Source organism: Aphis gossypii, chromosome X (genome assembly GCF_020184175.1).
Source record: "Aphis gossypii isolate Hap1 chromosome X, ASM2018417v2, whole genome shotgun sequence".
Classification (NCBI taxonomy): Eukaryota; Metazoa; Arthropoda; class Insecta; order Hemiptera; family Aphididae; genus Aphis; species Aphis gossypii.
Genome location: NC_065533.1, coordinates 40458002 through 40477163, shown reverse-complemented (window position 1 = coordinate 40477163; position 19162 = coordinate 40458002). Strand labels below are relative to the sequence as shown.

General features: G+C 29.4%; 2 long non-coding RNA genes across 3 annotated transcripts; both read right to left on the bottom strand.

The window, feature by feature from the left end:
• Positions 1-1135: 1135 nt before the first annotated feature.
• Positions 1136-1747, bottom strand: LOC126552195 (uncharacterized). Its single transcript, XR_007606027.1, has 2 exons — positions 1585-1747; positions 1136-1221 (listed from the first exon to the last, which is right to left on the bottom strand). It is a non-coding gene; the product is annotated as an uncharacterized LOC126552195 (long non-coding RNA).
• A 4249-nt stretch (positions 1748-5996) lies between these two features.
• On the bottom strand, positions 5997-17734 carry LOC114124230 (uncharacterized). 2 transcript variants are annotated; one of them, XR_007605875.1, is made up of 5 exons: positions 17166-17734; positions 11148-11385; positions 10867-11050; positions 6678-6773; positions 5997-6589 (listed from the first exon to the last, which is right to left on the bottom strand). It is a non-coding gene; the product is annotated as an uncharacterized LOC114124230 (long non-coding RNA). The 2 variants fall into 2 exon arrangements; XR_007605874.1 differs by having other exon boundaries at positions 11155-11385; positions 17166-17733.
• Between the last annotated feature and the right edge of the window lie 1428 nt (positions 17735-19162).

The window sequence follows — 19162 nt, the reverse complement described above, 5'->3', positions numbered from 1 at the left end:
TTCTTCTACAAACACATCCTCCACTTCTTTGTGCGAAAAAAGTGATAAACCAAAAACTAAATGAAGCCATTTTCCTACTTCAGAATTAGGATTTTTATACTCTGTTTGCAGTCCACAACTTTGAATATTCCTCCACCAAGCTTGTGATAAATGAAATCGACACCCTACTAAAAGTATTGAAGGCCAGACTTGTTTTACTGCAAAATGTATACCTTGTTCGAAATCGGCAACGACTGTTTTTGGATTTAAATCAATATTGAATGTTGCACATTTACTAATTAAAACTCGAAATAACTATTCATATGTACTTGGTAATTTATTTGGCAGTAAAGAAAATATAAGTGGAATATAGTGCCCATTTTTCAAACTATGTATGTACGTAATAACTAATAATATTAGAACCCTTAATTTAATTTTTTTTTAAATTTTTTAAATTTGAATTAATTGTAAAAAATATATATTTTATTCTAATTTTATTTTATGATAGCATAAAAAACTCGTAGAAATAATTATACTTGAAATCTCAATTTAATTGATTTAACAATTAATATCATAAATGTAAACATAATTATTATTTATTACTAGTTAATATTTTTAGTAAACAATCACTGCCAATTACCTATAGGTAATTCAAAGTATTCTATTCTTGTTGAATGGATAAATATAACCTACTTAATAGATAATATTATAATCCTTACATTCGCAAAAATGCGCCAAGGAGAAAAATGGACGTTGAACAAGCGCTCACTGCCGCAGGTATAGAAACGAAAGAAAAGTGGTTGTGGTACAACATACATGCAGTACAACGCCGCCGAATGTGCGCTGAGGAGAAAATTGTACGTGGAAAAAGTGCTCGATGGCATAGCAATAAAATCGAAGGAAGGCAGGTTGTGGAAGGTGAAGATGGCTCAGGAGGTGAACCGGTCCTCGGACGTGGTTCATTACATGTGTAAGTTGGCCGTGTGCGGGAAGTCCATGACCAAGGACGAGGAAAAGATGCTGGAAGCGGCGTACAAGCACTTGTTGGACACGATACAGTCGTCCAGGAGGACGCTGATGACGATCGAGCAAAAGGACGGCATCCACGATGGCCCGGGAGTATCGCTCGCACGTCGACGTTGACTTGAACTTGCTGTGCGTCAATGCGCAGGACGTGGTCAAAGTGTGGCTAGCGTCCGACTGGAGCCACAAAAAATGCATATGTAGTATTATACATTTTACCTAATAATGAAATAATAAACAAAAGTCTATAATTTGGTTAGGCAAGTTCACAGGGAACATACCCAGATGATAAGGGCGTCTCTGGCCCTATTTTCAAGGGGGGGCGACTTATTGATACAATTTAAAAAAAAAACTTTTTGTATCATAATTACATATAATTACGAAAATATTAAAGTAGGTACTATTAAATAGAAATAAAAACAGAGGCTCTGGGGGGGGGGGGGGGCGATGGGGCGATCGCCCCCCCCCCAGAAATACGCCCTTGCCAGATGATACAATGTGTCGGCTATCTTCAGGGAAGACATGGAAATCTGTTCATGCTAAAACAACATATGAACTAAATAAAGTTAAACATTTACTTACATACATGCAATTGTCACTGAATATTTAAGACTTTTTATTTGACTTTCATTATTAATAGTGCAAATATTCCTTTAAACGAATTAACAATTCTCTTTTTTGAAAACGATGAAAATATATGTAATAACTTAAATATTAGTCATACAATTCTAAGAATACAAAGTATACCTATTAGATATTTAGGTGTTACCATGGTGAAATATACAATATATTTCAACCATGGATGTTACTTTCAATAATCATTTGAGGTTAAATCTACGTATAAATTATTTAATAAATCGCCCGCGCATATCAGTTCATAATTTTTATAAACTGCATTTCATTTTACCACAATACCGCATGAGAATTGTGTCTTTTTATCAGGCAGTGTTCCAATAAGACATTAGGATCTGGGGTAGCACACTTGAAAATGTAATCAAACCATTTCAGTTACAACAGAATAAAATAATAAGAATTTGTCTGGGTAAACATAGCTTTGTGGGGTCAACATTACTCAACTAAGTACAATAAATTAAAAGTGTTATACCATTTGAATTAACTTACAAAAAGTTTGCCATATTATGGGAAGTTAGAAATGTTTTTATTTGTTCGTTTATTTTATATCTTATTTTTATTCTCCACACTGTTATTATTTATCATGTTTTTATACTTCTATATTAGATGGTATTTTTTGAACCATGTATTGTAAAAAGTTGGTAAAAATATTTAGAACAAAATTCAAATGTTCCATCGACAAATATTTTGTCACAACTACATAAAAATTCTAAGTTTGATTTGGTGGAAAAACATATTATATTCAACATATTGTCGTTTATAAGCAATAAATTCTCACCCTTGTATGTATTTGTATCCAAATTATTTAAAGCTGTATGCACTTCGGTTACATTTTTTGGTAAAGGTGGTACCTTTTTTCTACGAGCACGATAAACGCTTCGTCGTATAGAATGCACATCGTTTAATGTTAAATCTAACGCACTTGATTGCACTTCATTCCGAATTAGTTTTAGTGGTCGTGTTGTAACTTGGTCTGTTGCTTTTATTTTTAATGAATTAGCAACAATTTGTCTATTGATATTTGAACTTGCTTCGTGGTTATGATCAAAATTCGATTTTAAAAGCACCGTTTCACTCACATCACATAAAAAATTCGAAGTACACGATTTAATTATACATCTCTATTTTATTCCATTTTTTGAAATAGTACATTTTCGGAACTTAAACTCGTCAAGAACTAATAACGGTTTACCTTTTTCACTAAAAGCTTTTGTAAAACGATCCATATTGTAACGTCAAACAACTAAAACGTATACTAAACGATGATTAACAAGACATAAGTATTGGGTACCTATCAATATGATTTATATTTATAATGGGTATCATCAATGTGTTCTTCTATCTACAGTATATCGTGTGCAACGAAACAATTAGGCTGATAAAATATATCCGATGATAATGAAAACTTGTTTTCGTCCATCACTCAAATGCGTACTTCCGTAATCAAAATATGTGAGTAATAATAATAACGTTTCATAAAATTCCCTATATTAATATATATAATAATACACTGTTAAAAAATATATTAAAACATAAGACATAAAGTAATAAGATTTTGAGTTTATGGTAATCATAATATTTGTATTTTGCATGTTTTAACAATAATAATAATTTGAGCATGGCAATTTAGAATAATATAATTTAAATTCAAGCGCAATTGGTACACTAACCGTAAAATATATGCAGCGCAATTGGTATATTGACCCTAGTATAAAAATTTTGTTTTAGGCGCAATTGGTCCATGCCCTAACCAAAGACCCCAAATTACCGTGGCCCCCCGCAATGTGGGGTCTGCGGGCCCTTAGTTATGCCACTGGCTTGAGAAGTATAAGTATTGAGACCTACCGGCTACCAAATAAACAGAAGTTTCTCTTAATTTGTATAAATTACTTTAAATAGCTATTTGCTATTATATAAATCTAGTTTCTAACTAGTAAGACCTGGAACAGCAAATACAATGTTTCAAGTTTTCAACCGTAGTCAAGGACGACTGACGAGTATGTTACAATAATATGGCTTACTAATTTATCTTGATAAGTACCTACTTCAAGTACAGAACTGGATTGTATTCGAATTAAATGTGTATAAACTAATAATTTTATATAAGCATGACACACTGCAATGCAGCATAATTGACATTGACCAAGACGTAAAGGGAGTATATTTTTCAGGTGGCTGCAAAATTTGAACTAACTTAATTTTTATGTGAGCCTTCCCATTTCTGGATTCAAATTTATTTTACTTGATGTATGATACAGTACCACCTATCAGCTCCCCTGAAGCGTACATTTATTTTGTGAACGGGCAAATTTCTTTACTTTTCATTGAGAAAAAACACGAATAATTCTATTTTAAAAATGGGTAGTGGGCACCCTATGTCATTGAAACTACAATGTAATTAAAATTTGCTTAAAAATACTTACAACCATTTCCCAAACAATTATCATTTTGATTTTCATTAATATGACTTAATTTTTCATAATAATTTGAAAAATTCATAATACGTTAAGGAAAAACTGAAAGTTATAAAGAAAACCAATTTTTAAAAAACCTTATGTTTTTTCAATGTAACATAAAAACGAATAACTATAAATACCTACTTGAAAATTCCAACAAATGTTTTTATCAGCATTTTATTTTTAGTGAAAATATATAAAAAATATTTTACCTTTTTTTAAGTTATCTATAGACGTGATAAATTGTCTATTTTTTTCAATCAATTATTGTGGATAAAAAATGTTCGCTTAATAATAAACTTGATAATTTAATAGGTACAAGATTCCTCATCGATTCTATAAATTATTTATTATTTCTCTCGTATTATTATCTATTGTTCATAAGTAGATTATCTATTTGAACTTAAATATGTAATTTAAAATTTATACAATCAATATTTTAAGTTAAAATTTGGACGATTTTACATACATTTAACAATAAATAGTGATATTAATTATTTTCATATAATTCAAACATTATTCATTGTGACTAAAAATCGTTACGTATATTATAAATTTTACTTTACACGATAATATTTTTAAAATATGTAGATTAGTTTTTAAGATATTATTTTTTATATTCTAAATATAAGGCTACAGCCTATTTGCGCCTCGAGGGATATGGACAGATGCGCCCGAAAGATAAGGTACTACCTGCCGATTTATAGTCCATGCCCCATATATGCGCCCATTTCGTATGCAACGTTGCCGTTGTGATTCATATTATTATAGATTATTTATCTTGATAAATACTTAAATTAATTAGATTAGTAGATTTTATTATAATCTACTAATTGTGCAATTATTGTCATATTCACTAATTTTTTTAATAATTTTAAAATTTAAACTATATTACTCAGATAATTATAAGTACCTACTTTAATTGGTAATTATAATTGTCTTTAATAATATAATTTAAATTTTATAATTTTTTCAACATTTTGGGTTTAAAAAAAATTAGTCAATACAACAATAACTAACATTAAATTTAGGAATTATAAGTTAAACAGCACCTAATTAATTCACACTAAGTTTGATTTACTGTAGTCATAATTCATTTCACATAAAATTATATAAATATTATAAATATTTCAAATTAAAAAAAAAAAAATTCGGAAAATATAATATATAGTTGAGTACATGCAATTATTGTAAAAAATAATACTGTTGATTTTTTTCACACGTTAAATCTAATAAAAAAAAGTGTATAAAAAATATTCCATGATAAGAAATATAATAAAAAGTCAATATTTCTATAAAAAAAAAACAATAATTAAAAATTAATAATGTTAATTTTTTCCACACATATATAATAAAAAAATATTTCATGATAAGTTAATATAATAATATAATAATAAGTCAATATTTATATTAAAAAAATTTAAATAAAAATTAATAATGTTGATTTTTTTCACACGTCAAATATAATAAAAAAAATATATATAAAAAATATTTTTATGATAAGTCAATCTCTCTACATTTATAAGCAATTTGTTTTAAATATAAGTTGTCCCGCGCAAAACAGTTTTTAACTATGTTACGCGTGTATAAGACAGAGACAACACATGCAGGTATAGAGTCCTCTTAAGTGGTATTAATTCTAAATTTTATAACAACAATAATATAATATTCATATATAGGTACTATACAAATAATAATAATATAATAAGTACAATATTTTTACAAAAATCAACTGTAGTACCTACCCTTATTATACTAATAGTAAAATAAATTAACTTTATTATAAGTAATATAAAAAACATACTATCGTCAATTATGCTTAATGATATAGACAAACTATCTTTTTCTCAAAATCGGTTTTTATATAAGTACAATGATAAATCATTTGCCGATTATTTCATACAATTTTTTTTTTATGTCTAAGATTTGAAAATTTAATATAAGGTGGCTCATGTTATAGTCATATGTAATAATAACACCGATATTAAAATATTTATAGATTTATATTCTTGGAACATAGGGCCCGAAGAAGAATAACATTTATTGATGCGACAACTTAATTTAATACATGGATAATCAATAATACCTGAATTAAGAAAGTTTGCCTTAACACTACATTTCTACTCGCCATCAGCATACGATTATGTCCGTAGTATATTTTAAAAAAGTTTGCCCCATGTTAGCACATTGAGTAAATGGTATTCTAGTATTAATGGTTTGCCTGAATTCTTTTCAAAGTCATTTATAAAGTTATATCCATGAAAGTTGAAGAAATGAAAAAAGTGGAAAAATATTATTTGGTTATATGATAATTGATGAAATGAGTATTTAGCAGCATGTAAATTGGATAGGTACTCGACATCAGGGGTGCGCAGATTATGGTCTTGGTAATACAGCAAAACAAGCTGATAATCTTCCATATGCCAAGGATGCCTTTGTCATAATTGTAGTTGGCATCAACATTTCTTGGAAAATTCCTGTTGCATTCTATCTATTAGCTGGAATCACAACAGAAGAAAAAGCAAATATTGTTTTGTCTTGCTTAGAAGAGTTGTATAAAACTGGAATAAAAATAAAGACACTTACGTTTTGATGGTGCTGCAAATAATCTTGCAATGTCAAATGTTTTGGGAGCAAAGTTACTGTACCCAGATCTAAAGCCATCTTTTGAACTACCATCATCTAAAAAAAACATACACATAGTTTTAGACCCTTGTCATATGGTAAAATGGACAGATTGGACTAGTGCTGCGGCTCTACTCTACAGGGAAAACGTACTTGTATGGCTTTAATGCTTTATACAATTGTTCAAACATATATATATATATATATATATATATATATATATATATATATATATAATATATATATATATATATATATATATATATATATATATATATATACATAATAAATAACTAAACTGGGTGTTTACCAATTGCCCTCACATTTTATTATATACACGCTTACAATACATAGCTCGTAAAATAGGAGAGGTAAATATACAATATATTTATTTTGCATATATTGAACTTAGTGCGTATTTTTGCATAATTAGTATGATCGAATTTATTGTATTTAAGTCGATAATAATTAAAGTGTTAAACTGATCAAAGTATATAACTTGGTTTTTTAGTCAAACATAAATTTTATTTTTATAAATACAATCCTATGGAACAATATACTATGTACGTTCGCCGATAATTTATATTTGAACATTTAAAAAAATATGTAGTTGTAGCATATAAAACACTTATTTCTAATATTGATTGAGACTTATAAATTTTATTATTAAAATAATAATTAATGCAAAAAAAAAATTAAATATTTTTTAATTATTTTATTGAATATGCCACTCATCATTATAATTAAATTATTTATTATGAATTTGCTTCTATAATTTTGAATTTTATATTTTATTTATGATTTGTATATTTACCTCCCCTATTTTACGAGCTATATATTGTATTCATGTATATATTAACATGCGAGGGCAACTAGTACATTTTCCTCTAGGTAGTTTGGGGAGAATTGGTATAAAAAAAGATACTTTTGGGGGCAATTGGTACATGCATGTGGTATACTGGTACACTGGTATATTTATAATAGCGAATCTTACGATATTTGATTTAAACTTGCATGCACTAATAATAATTAATAATAACATAAAACTATTGTTACATTTTTAAATTTCAATATATATAATATATTAATAATATGTACATCATGCAATCACCAGCGTCGTATTTAATATGAGTGGGTGATATATTGTTCACCATTCTTTATTCGAGAGGTTTTCTTATGAATTATGATTTAATTACCTATGTATTTAACATTTAAAGTTATAGTCTCAATAATAAAACTATCAAATTAGTATTAAATAAATATAATAAATAATACTGCATTTAAAAATAATTTAGGAAGTTAATTAACATGTTAAGGAATAATTCCTCTCACCCTATTATAGTCTATTCAATGGATGTTACATGGATACACTATTACATATCTTATTTGTTTATTATGTTTCCTATCAGTTACTCTTAATAAAAAAATTTTAACATTTTTAGGACATTACTCTTCATTTCAAGTAACAAAATTTAAAATTTATTTATTAGTAAGCACAGAGAAATGTAAAATTAAAGATACCTAGTAAAAAAAAAAACAGAAAACAGAAAATAAATTTTGTAGTTATAGACATCAAACATAATTTTTTTAAATGATTTGAAAAAAAACTTATAAATACTGATGTATGATTTATATTTATACGCAATTAGTTATAGTATAAACGATAACTATTTATAATGGTAATACTGTCTCAATTATATTGCAAGGATACGAAATACAGATTAAGTTATTCATATAAAAGTTGAGTAGTTTTAAACTTTATGAATATAAAAACAAATGTTTCTATATTTTTAATTTAATTGTCTTATTCATTATGTAGTTATTGAAATCAATTAATTTAATTTCTTTTATTTTTAGACCGATTCTTATTATTACTTGGGTAGTCAGTTAGTATGCTTGCAGCCTATTATTAAATATTAATTATTTAATACTTATGTAATGCAACTATTGAGTTATTGTATTTACATATTTTCAATGAGAATAGTTAGTAAACAAAATCGTGACCAGAATAATATGATATTCACAATTTTTGATTGGACTCGTTTAAAAAGAAAAAAAAATCAAATTCTGAAACTTAAATTAATTTAATCAATTTTGACTAACAATAAAATAAAATTAATGAAAATTTATAAAACTTAAATAGTTAGGTTATTGAAATTATATGTTTTATTCAAATTTTTTAGGATACCTATACTTAGTTAAGTACAAAATTACAAAATAAAAATCTACCGAATTTTATATAATAACTATAATTAAACTAATTTAGTAAAAATCAGAAATTCCCAATACATAGGTACAATATGCCAAATACCTACACATAAATATTACATAGTAATATATATTAAGCACATAGACATACTCATACATAACAGACATATAACAAATAAACATATTTTTGTAAATATTAAGCTATAAAGATTATAATAATATAATAAAGTACACTCTCGGTAACTTGAAGTTCACGGGGAAAATAAACAATTCAACTTACTTACAATTTCGCGTAGGTATATACATTTATTGAAAAATTGAGAAATTATGTTTTAATTTTAAAACACGTTAATGAAGTTTTGGAAATAACTAAAACTGTTTATCATCTGAAAGTTATTAAGTAACAATATTGGAATTGATCAGTAAATTTTTTTTTTATTAAACATTTTAAAAGGTTATAAAGATATGAGAATTTAATTTATGGATTTTGATATCGAATACCTATTCGAAATAGATTCCTTAATATACTATAACTTTACTAAATATTTGAATTTAATAATTAAGTGTTTACTGTATACCTAATACAGATTGAAGAATATCATAAAAGTAGTATACACCATACACTAATGAGTTATTATGCAGAAAATAGGAATGAACAATTCTGAATAAGAAAAAATGTTGTACTTATACCATATCAATATATTATAATTATAAAACAATAGAAAAATCATACTTAATAGCTCATTTAAAAGTTATATAATATTAGTCTAGACGACTTGACAAGCCGATCCATAAACTGAAGAGGAATTTTAACTGAAGTGTGCTATGATAAGATTGTAAGGCAGTATCTACCTACATTTAATGTTTAATATTTATAATATAAATATATTTTTAATAACTAGAATACGATAAATGATAATACTAATACAAATGTAATAAACGAATATTGTTTTTGATCGTTAAGGTACTTTTAGTTTCTATTTTATTATATAAATATAAAATTTATACAGTAGGTATTCTCTACGTATTATATAACTCTTATATAAGTCTTTATTAATAGTAATAATCAAAATGTAAAGTAATAGTTAGTGGCACCTAATGCAATTTTTATAGACTTTCAATAGAAAAATGTAGTTAAAAATTGACTTATATTCAGTGTTTATTATAAACTATTATGATTTAATTATTTACGTATAAGTGAAAGTTAAATGATTGTAATAAAAAGAACGAGTTATACAGCACATTCTCTAATTATTACACTTGTGGTGTGTATATCAATCGTATTATACAGTAATACTATCGTTTGCTAATCGCGAATAAATAGTTATTATATTTTTCGTTAAAAATATTGGTTCTGTGTCTATACTAGAAATAGTATACCTATCATATTGTATGGTAACAAAACACTATATTAATAAAGTCGCGATTTCTCACAAAAGACTAGAAACTAGACAATTATATAATATGCATGTATAGTAAGTTAGGTATAGTGTTTGACGTTTGTACTTCAGCAGTTTAGCACATGGAAAATATATTATATAATAATAAGATACACTCAATTATATATAATGAAATCTCATTATTGGCTTATATAGCTCAATATAAATACCTACTATCTACCTAATAATACTAAATAAATACGATTATTATCTACCCACTAATTAGTATACGAGTATATATCACTAGTTTCATTAGTATATCATATAAGATATTTAAAAGTATTCCACGTAACACCTTACAATATAAACTAGTAATATTTGTAGGATAATATATTATTTTATACATATATAGATACATAAATTGCTTTTATAAGTTATACAAACATAAAAATTAGCAACGAAAAATACAGTTTTGTGTATTATTACAGTGTCTACTTAAAAGCTCGCGTTAGTGACTATTAATATAGAATACAAAGTAATGTACTATGTAATCGGTGATAGACCTGTTAACACTTTGAATCCAGGTAATTTCTTAAACTAATACCGAATACCGTACATAAGTCGATTTATATTATTGGCGACAGTTGTCTATTGGTAATGCCAATAGATTTAACACTTCCCAACAATTTTCCGGTAACACGGTGGGTTAGGCGCCTAATGGCCGTCGTCCTATGTGTTGTACATTACCTGTACAGTGTTTAAACATGTTTATTTAAAATAAAATTTGATAAATTATAGTATTATATAATACATAAATAATGAAAGTTACAATAATAATATGTACATTGTACCTGGTACACATATACATTTTAAACGATATGTGCGCACATCATAATACATGTTAAAATATTTTCTCCGTTCCACTGATTGAATCGATCGTACTTGTTCTGGTATGAAGACACTTTAGCAAGACAGAAGTAAAGTTAGCCGATTGTATAGTAAAGTCAAATAATAAACTACTATACAACCAACTACCTCACTCTTGTCAGCGTTGATATATAATCTTTTATCCAAAATAAAACCTGAAAATGATAATTCAGAATTATTTTTATGAAATGTTTTATTTAAATAAATCGTTTGAGACAGAAATGAAAGCAATTGTTCAATAAATTATAGTACATTTTATTAAAATAAATTCTCATACATTGATTTCAACACAACATTAAATAATTGAAAGTATCAACGTTCATAAATTGATTTTAAAATATTACTCAATATTAAATTAAAAATACCAAACATTTAATCCTAAAACTTGATAGGCACCAATGCACCATACACTAATAATTTAACTAGCTACTGAATAAAATAGAATAGTTAATAAAAAAATAGGTTCCTAATAATGATTGTATAATTTTGTTTAAACTTATGATTTACATTATAGATAATGTAATTTAAATAAATATTTTACTTACAATAAAAATTTGAATAAATATTTTTTGTGGTTTAATGATATTTGAATAATATACCAAATGTCCAAATACTCAAATACAAGTAAATACTTACTTGTATAGCTGTATATTGAGGTAAATATTTTTATATTGGTTTTAAATTGAACTTTCTTTTATAAAATTTGGATCTTTGTATGTTTGGTAATCGATACGAAATGTATGTTATGAAAATAGGTACTACATAAAATGTGAAACTATTTAACGTTCTTAAAGTACCCAAAAACAGATAAATGTATTTTTATTCCTTTCATAAATCAAACTTAAATTTTAAATTTTATTTGAAATAACGTTAGTGTAGATACTTCTTATATAACCTTGAAATCAAAATTTAATATTTAAGTAGATGTTCATTTTCTCTACCACACTCATTAGGTTAGATCAATTTGTAGCCTAATTAATCAAATTAAGCAAAGAATAACACATTACAAAAATTGTAAATTTAGTGTCTTGTGTTTAAAAGAATTAAGAAACTTTTAGTTTTATAATGTGATTAATATTTGTGTTAATAACAATGAATTATAATTTACAAATTAAAACTTTAAAAATATGAAAATATTATGCGTACGTAGGACACTATACCTAATTTGTGTTAACCTAATTTCGCTATAAAATATGAAACGCGAATTGCGATGTTGCAAATAATTTTGTACGTGATAGACAGTGATAACTATTATCTGATAACATATTATGTGACGCTGGCATCCTCTTAAAAAATACTGATAAATAGTATATGAAGTGTTATATTATAGACTTATATTTGACAACTAAATTGTAATGTTAATATTATGTTATAAAATGTATGGAAATTTTTCAATGTTATCTATGGGAATTGAATTATGTAGGTAGTTTTATACTTGAATACTTTTTTTTTAATTAACAGATAAAAAATACACAATATTTGTATATAAGTTCTAGTTTTTAATGTGCCTACCTATATAAATAAAATATTATTTCATTCGAATACTATAAACAAGTTGTTGGATAGATAGTTGTAATTTTATGATTATCGTGGACTATTGATCATATATATGGTTATATGTATAAGATATTAGAATAATTCATTAATTTAATAATTATAATTTTAGTCATATTTTTTTTTTTAAATAAATCCAATTTATTATATTATTTGCGACTAGATTTTAGTAAATTTATAATAAGTTCTTTGTTTGAGCCATGCACTATTTATAATTGTTGAGTGCACTGAGTGGCTGTATCCTCTAGAAACGAACTTGTGATACTAAACTTTGCGACACAAGTTCGGATCTACGGGTCGTAGCAACTCAGTTTTCACAGATTTCTCATTTTTTAAATCCAAAATAAATATTATAAATTAACGTAAAATAAAATGCAACTGAAGTCAGAAAAGTTTTTATTATATTAAGTGGTTAAACTTGAGTTGTTTTAGAGAGTTATTTGGCAAATATCCAAGGATTATTCAAGGTTAATTTTTTTTTTATGCGAAATTTATAATTTCATTAATTATAGTTATGTATCATGTAATAGAAAAAAAAATTGACCTAAATATTTAATATAAGATTGTAGTTTTTTAACGAATAAAAAAAAAATTTGATTTCAGTACTATTATTTTACTAATTCATCCGAAGAAAATTAATATTAATATTAATATAAACGTCATACATTTTGATATTTTAGATTAAGTTTTGTACATATTATATAATAAATTGAAAGTGTACCACATATTAGTGTATTCACATTTTTAAAAGACTAGAGTTACAATTATGGCTACTTTAAAGGTATAATTTATAAAATTATTACTAATGCTTGTTGGATGTAAAAAAAAGTATATATTAATAGTTTAATTTTCTCATTAAATATAAAATATTTCTCTATTTCTCAAAAATTGCCATCATTGGATTGTACTTAGTAAAACTCAGGTAATAATAAAGTCAGTTCATTATTAGGTTAATCGTTAGTCATTGGATGAAAAAGAGTTTCTAGGCCCGCACACCCTTAGCTTTAGCCGCACAAGATTAAGCAATTTTATATGAAGCCACTACATAACTGATAATTGATAATAGTATATTCAAAATTATATTTTTTAAATTAAGTATAGCATATTCGATATTACACAGTTAACTATTTTATTTATTTATTGGATTATGTTTTATGTATTAAAAAAAACTATAAATTTAAATGAAACCTTAAGCTTTTGAATGAAAAATTTTCTAGAAATAGTAATTGATATACGGAATGTTAAAAAAAAAATGTTATCATTAGCTTATTTTAAACGTAGATTTAAAAGGGCAACATTATAATGCATGTAGGTTTTATACCATTGAACCATAGCAGTTAAAAAACGCAACAGATCTATAAACATCATCTGGCATTAGAACCACAATATTCTATTTCTGTAAAACAGCCCACAATGTGTATTATTCAGTAAAATGGTATTTCAAATGATCTACTCGAAACAGTTATGTGATAAAAAAAAAAGGAAACCTAACTATGAAATAAAAGTTTATAGTTCCTATATTATAATTTATAAAGATTATTAATGACGATATATTAGAAGTCGTAATTTGAAATTGTTAATCTTATCCTGGACGATACGATCGATTTACAAATTTTAATCATCGAAACAATGCACAGCTACCAATGAATGAAAACTTGAAATCATTCTGCTAGTGTAAAGGTGTACAGATAATGTTTATAGTCTTATCGTTGTCAGGCACGCCTATCCTTAAATTTTGGCTTTGTCCGATTTAAATTCGCTTTCGACGAGAAACGCGTTTGCTAATCTCGCGGAACGTTATGAAAATATACGACGGTTGAAAGAGTGCGAGTAAACGTCGCTAGCACAATGCAAATTTTTTTCTCCGAGGGGGGACACCACAAAAGGGGCGGAAATCGCGAGGGGAACAATAATAACGCACGTTGCATCACAGTGCACACGGTCCGTTTTAAACGCGACAAATCCGTTCCGTACAATATTCACATTACGCGGCCATTATTGGTGTACGGCGTTTTGTTTTTAATCTTTTGTTCGCGGTCCGATTATAATATATTATTATTATTAGGTATCGCGAATAATATAATATTATATAAACGTTATAATATTGTTACGCAACGGAACTCTGTACGAAAATTTTATAATATAATATTATTATCATGATTTATTATTCATTTGAACGATCGGTTTTATATTTAATAACAATATATTTTAAAGTACGCCGCAACAACACTGTATACATATTATAATATACGTACACAGTGGCCATCGTTGCGGCAATAATAATAATAATTAGCACTGGCACTGTCCTATATTTATACGCCAGCTGCGATAAGCTGCCCACTCGCGCGCAGCACAACCCATACGAGCCTATCATAACATCATACGTAAATATTACAACGTTCGTACCGTCGGCCGTTACTGACCTAGGTCTATGTTTTGTTCGGTGTCGACCGTTTCGCACGCAAACGGAACGCTGAAAACGAATTTCGTCTGGGGCGTGCGATCCGGTGTGAGAGTGTACGCTGTACACACATAATATACGTCGTGTGGGTGGTGCGCTCTCGTCCGCGCGCGCGCTCGTGTGGGTGTGTGGGTGTGCGCGCGATCGATAACGCTTTGTACCGTATTATAAAAAAGACACACGCCTTAGAGGTATACTCACCGCCGTGTTTTATGCGACGTTTTATCGTATCGCGGAAAACCCTCCTCCGTCGCGGTACTACGCGTTTTCCCGCGGCTGCACGACGTCAATATAGACGTATAGGTATAGCCCCCCCCCCCCCGAAAGGCGTCGAAACCTCGAAATGTATGTGGGGCGATTAGCATTGCGGCGGCGAGTTGGAAACGAACAACCTATACGCGACGAAAGCGCGAGGGACGAGGACGAAAACCGTGAAAAGTTCATTGACGCCGCCGGTCACGGTGTATGGACGTGGAACGAAAATTGTAAGTTTCGTCGTCGTGTATCGTAACCGTATACATTATTATAATTATTACGAGAGGTACCTACCACCTACCCAATACTCTCTCGCGCGCGCGCGCGCGTGAGTGTGCGTTGTATCATTATTTCGCGAAGTTAGTTGGCGTACGTGTGTTCGTGTGCAGGAGGGGGGGACTTCGGTGGCAAGAATAATAATATAATATATGTATAGGATAGGTTGTTAACCTTGAATGCATTTCAGATACATAACATTAGGTATATACCTACGTCGTGGTCGTTGTCTCTACAAGGTTGCATCGTCGCCCAATGACAATGTATTTTAGCGCGCGCCGTACAGCTCTTTCTCGAGAGTTACTGACCTATGTCTACGTCATTATCGTTGTTGTACTTAGCACACACGCCACGCACACGCACGCGACGCAGGCACACACCACTTGTGTAAAAAAAATATTATTATTTTATATCGTACAGACATGGTAAATAACACACGTGTCGTACACACTATAATATGCGATGTAATATGCGCGCGCGTATACTGCAATGCTATTAAAATGTTCGTCCTCCTTAAATGTTTCGTGGAAGTTATTATATAAATCCTAATAATACCTAATAATAATGAACGATGTCTACGCGAAAAGTTATGGCCATTGAAAAATATTCCATGTGCACGTACGTGCATCATGACGTGTATAATAAGACTTACCGAATCGTCTGCGCCTGCTGCAGCGTGTAGAAATGTACGCGATTATATTATATATTATAAATAAATCACGTGTGTCGTGTTGCCGCGATACTCCGCGACAAACGCGGCGTGCGAAACAAAGAACGTACATCGCGGCGGTATAAATACACGTCATTAAAATATATTATAATATTATTACAGCGTTGTGTGCGGCGCAGATGGTTTGGACGGATTGCGAAACTCGCGCGTCTTGACCCACCTCAACGTGAGTGCGAAATGTACGCGGTACGATAATAATATGAAATAAAACCAACGTACCTACCCCAACCCGCGGTCGACGAGTCGTTCACCCCTTCGACACCGCGCCCAAAAGAGGGGAGGGCGCGTTTGCGGTGGATGACCGGCCCGGGGCCGTTGAACTCTCACCCCTGCGAGCGCGCGCCAGCCATAACCTAGACAACGCCGCCGCTGCCGCCGCCGTCGCCAACACCGCTGTCGCCGCCGCCGCCGACGCCGCCGCCGACACCGACACCGCCACTCTATACCGCCTCCGAGGCCACCGCCGCGTTCGCTAAAGCTCAAAAACCAAAATGTTAACCACAGGCGGCGATAAAAATTAATCGACCGGACGGAGCTTATTTTCTGACGAAAATACACACACAAACACACACACACATACACACATAAATGAAACCGAAATACAATGACATAGATACATTATGAGTAGTGTAAATTATTTTATTAAGAAAGCGTCTTACCAGATTATTTCGCAATAATTGATCGCCGCCACGTTGGGATTATATGACGAGATTTCCGACCGTTTCTCGTCGTCGTAGTTTCCCGGCAGCCGTCTGTCGTCGGAAAATCGTCGTCGTCTTGGTCGGCAGCAGTGTACGGAGGAAAAAAAAGCGGATCGAATTTAAATGTTTTTTTATTTATTTTTTTTTTTCGCCGATCCGAATACCGGATAAAAGTGGCGACGGTACGAATTAGTTTCGTAAAAAGTAATATATATATATTTAAGCGACGAGAAGAAAAACTATTGCATGTCTTACACGGATCTTCCGGTCGGTCGAAGCTGAGAAATATTATTGTGGCGGAGCAGAGCTGCTTGCTTGTTGGCGCAACGAAGGATGAGTTGCGAACGTCATTAAAGTGCATTGACACTGACCTGCCTCAATCGGGACCGAGTTAAGGCCAGACGGTAGAATGCGTTAGCCGCGCATGCGCTCCCCCGCCCAGTTATACACTCGGCGCAACAATATTATTACGGTCTGGTCCGTCTGGCGGCCGCCCGCCCCGACTGGTGTAACTTTACGTTTTAGCACGCCAATATCCCATGTACCTAACCTAACCTATACTGTTGTGCATGTATCACAATTATTATTCACAATATTATATACAATAACTTAGCGCACAATGTGCAAACGTAATGCGTAATGTGTATAAATACATTTATCATTATTATTACCATATTATAATGTATATACGTGCCTCTGCCCTCTATATTATTGTTATATAATATTGAATATTATGTGGATACACGAGATATAGACATAATATGTGCCTAGATATAATTATTATGTCTAATAAATTAATAACAGATAATAGTATAGTCAGTATAGAACTATATGGACAGATTTATGTAGCGTCGGATACATTGTAATAATACACAATAACAACTGTATGGATGTAATAGTATAATGTGTATATTATTATATATTTTATGTTTCGTTTGGCTCCGCGTTTTATAATATTCGGAGAGTGATGGATGTATTTTTTACTTATAGGCGAATCGAGAATAATGTTTAGTGTATTATGTATTTGGTGTTTTGGCAGCATTTGACGAGCATTCAGATTGATTATTATTATTTATTACAATAAAAAGTCATAAAAACCAATCGGGTGCTTAAAATGAAAAAAGAATACATTATTTATTACCAATGTAATTATACAATTCGATTATCATAGTAAAAATAAAAAAAAAAAGAAATAATACTGACAATATTGAGCCATATATTATAAGGACGTTGAGTTATAGTAGTATAAAATATTAGTGAAGAATATTGTTAAACGAATATTTAATATAACTTTGTATTATACATAATAATATTATAATTTATTGTAACAAGTAGTATATTATAATATAGGAAGCGAAAATATGAAGCGATGGCCTTCGACGAATTCACGAATTTTAACACTTCCGAAAACGATTTTTCTACAAAACCAATGCCCCCACCCCTACACACACATGCATACACACAAACAAAAAAAATTCTTGGCTACAGTTCGACTACCGCCCTTCCCTATTGTAGCTACGTCGCAAATTGCGTTCGCCCGGTGAGAACAACGAACCCGGTGTCCCGGACGGTTCAATATATTATTATACTCGAGTTGCTCGTACCTACACTATATTTACTCGCGTATCATTATTAAAATATTGAAAACTCAAGGCCAGATTAAAGGGGTGAAAAAGTTGGCGTTTAAGTACTTACAAAAGTCCGATAAAAATTGATGTTTAAAAATTTAAAACAAATATAATAAAACAACGTTTAAAATTTTAAAATTAAAATTAAAAATTTATTTATTTATTAAAATTAAAAAAAAACTTGTTTTCGTTATTATGTAGTTTTAAGTTTTTCGATTGTAATTCATACATGTGTAGAGGTTCCAACCCGGCTACCTATATTGTCACTATAGGTTATTAATAAAAACCTATAGTATATTATATATAGGTAGCAGACTTGAGTAGTAT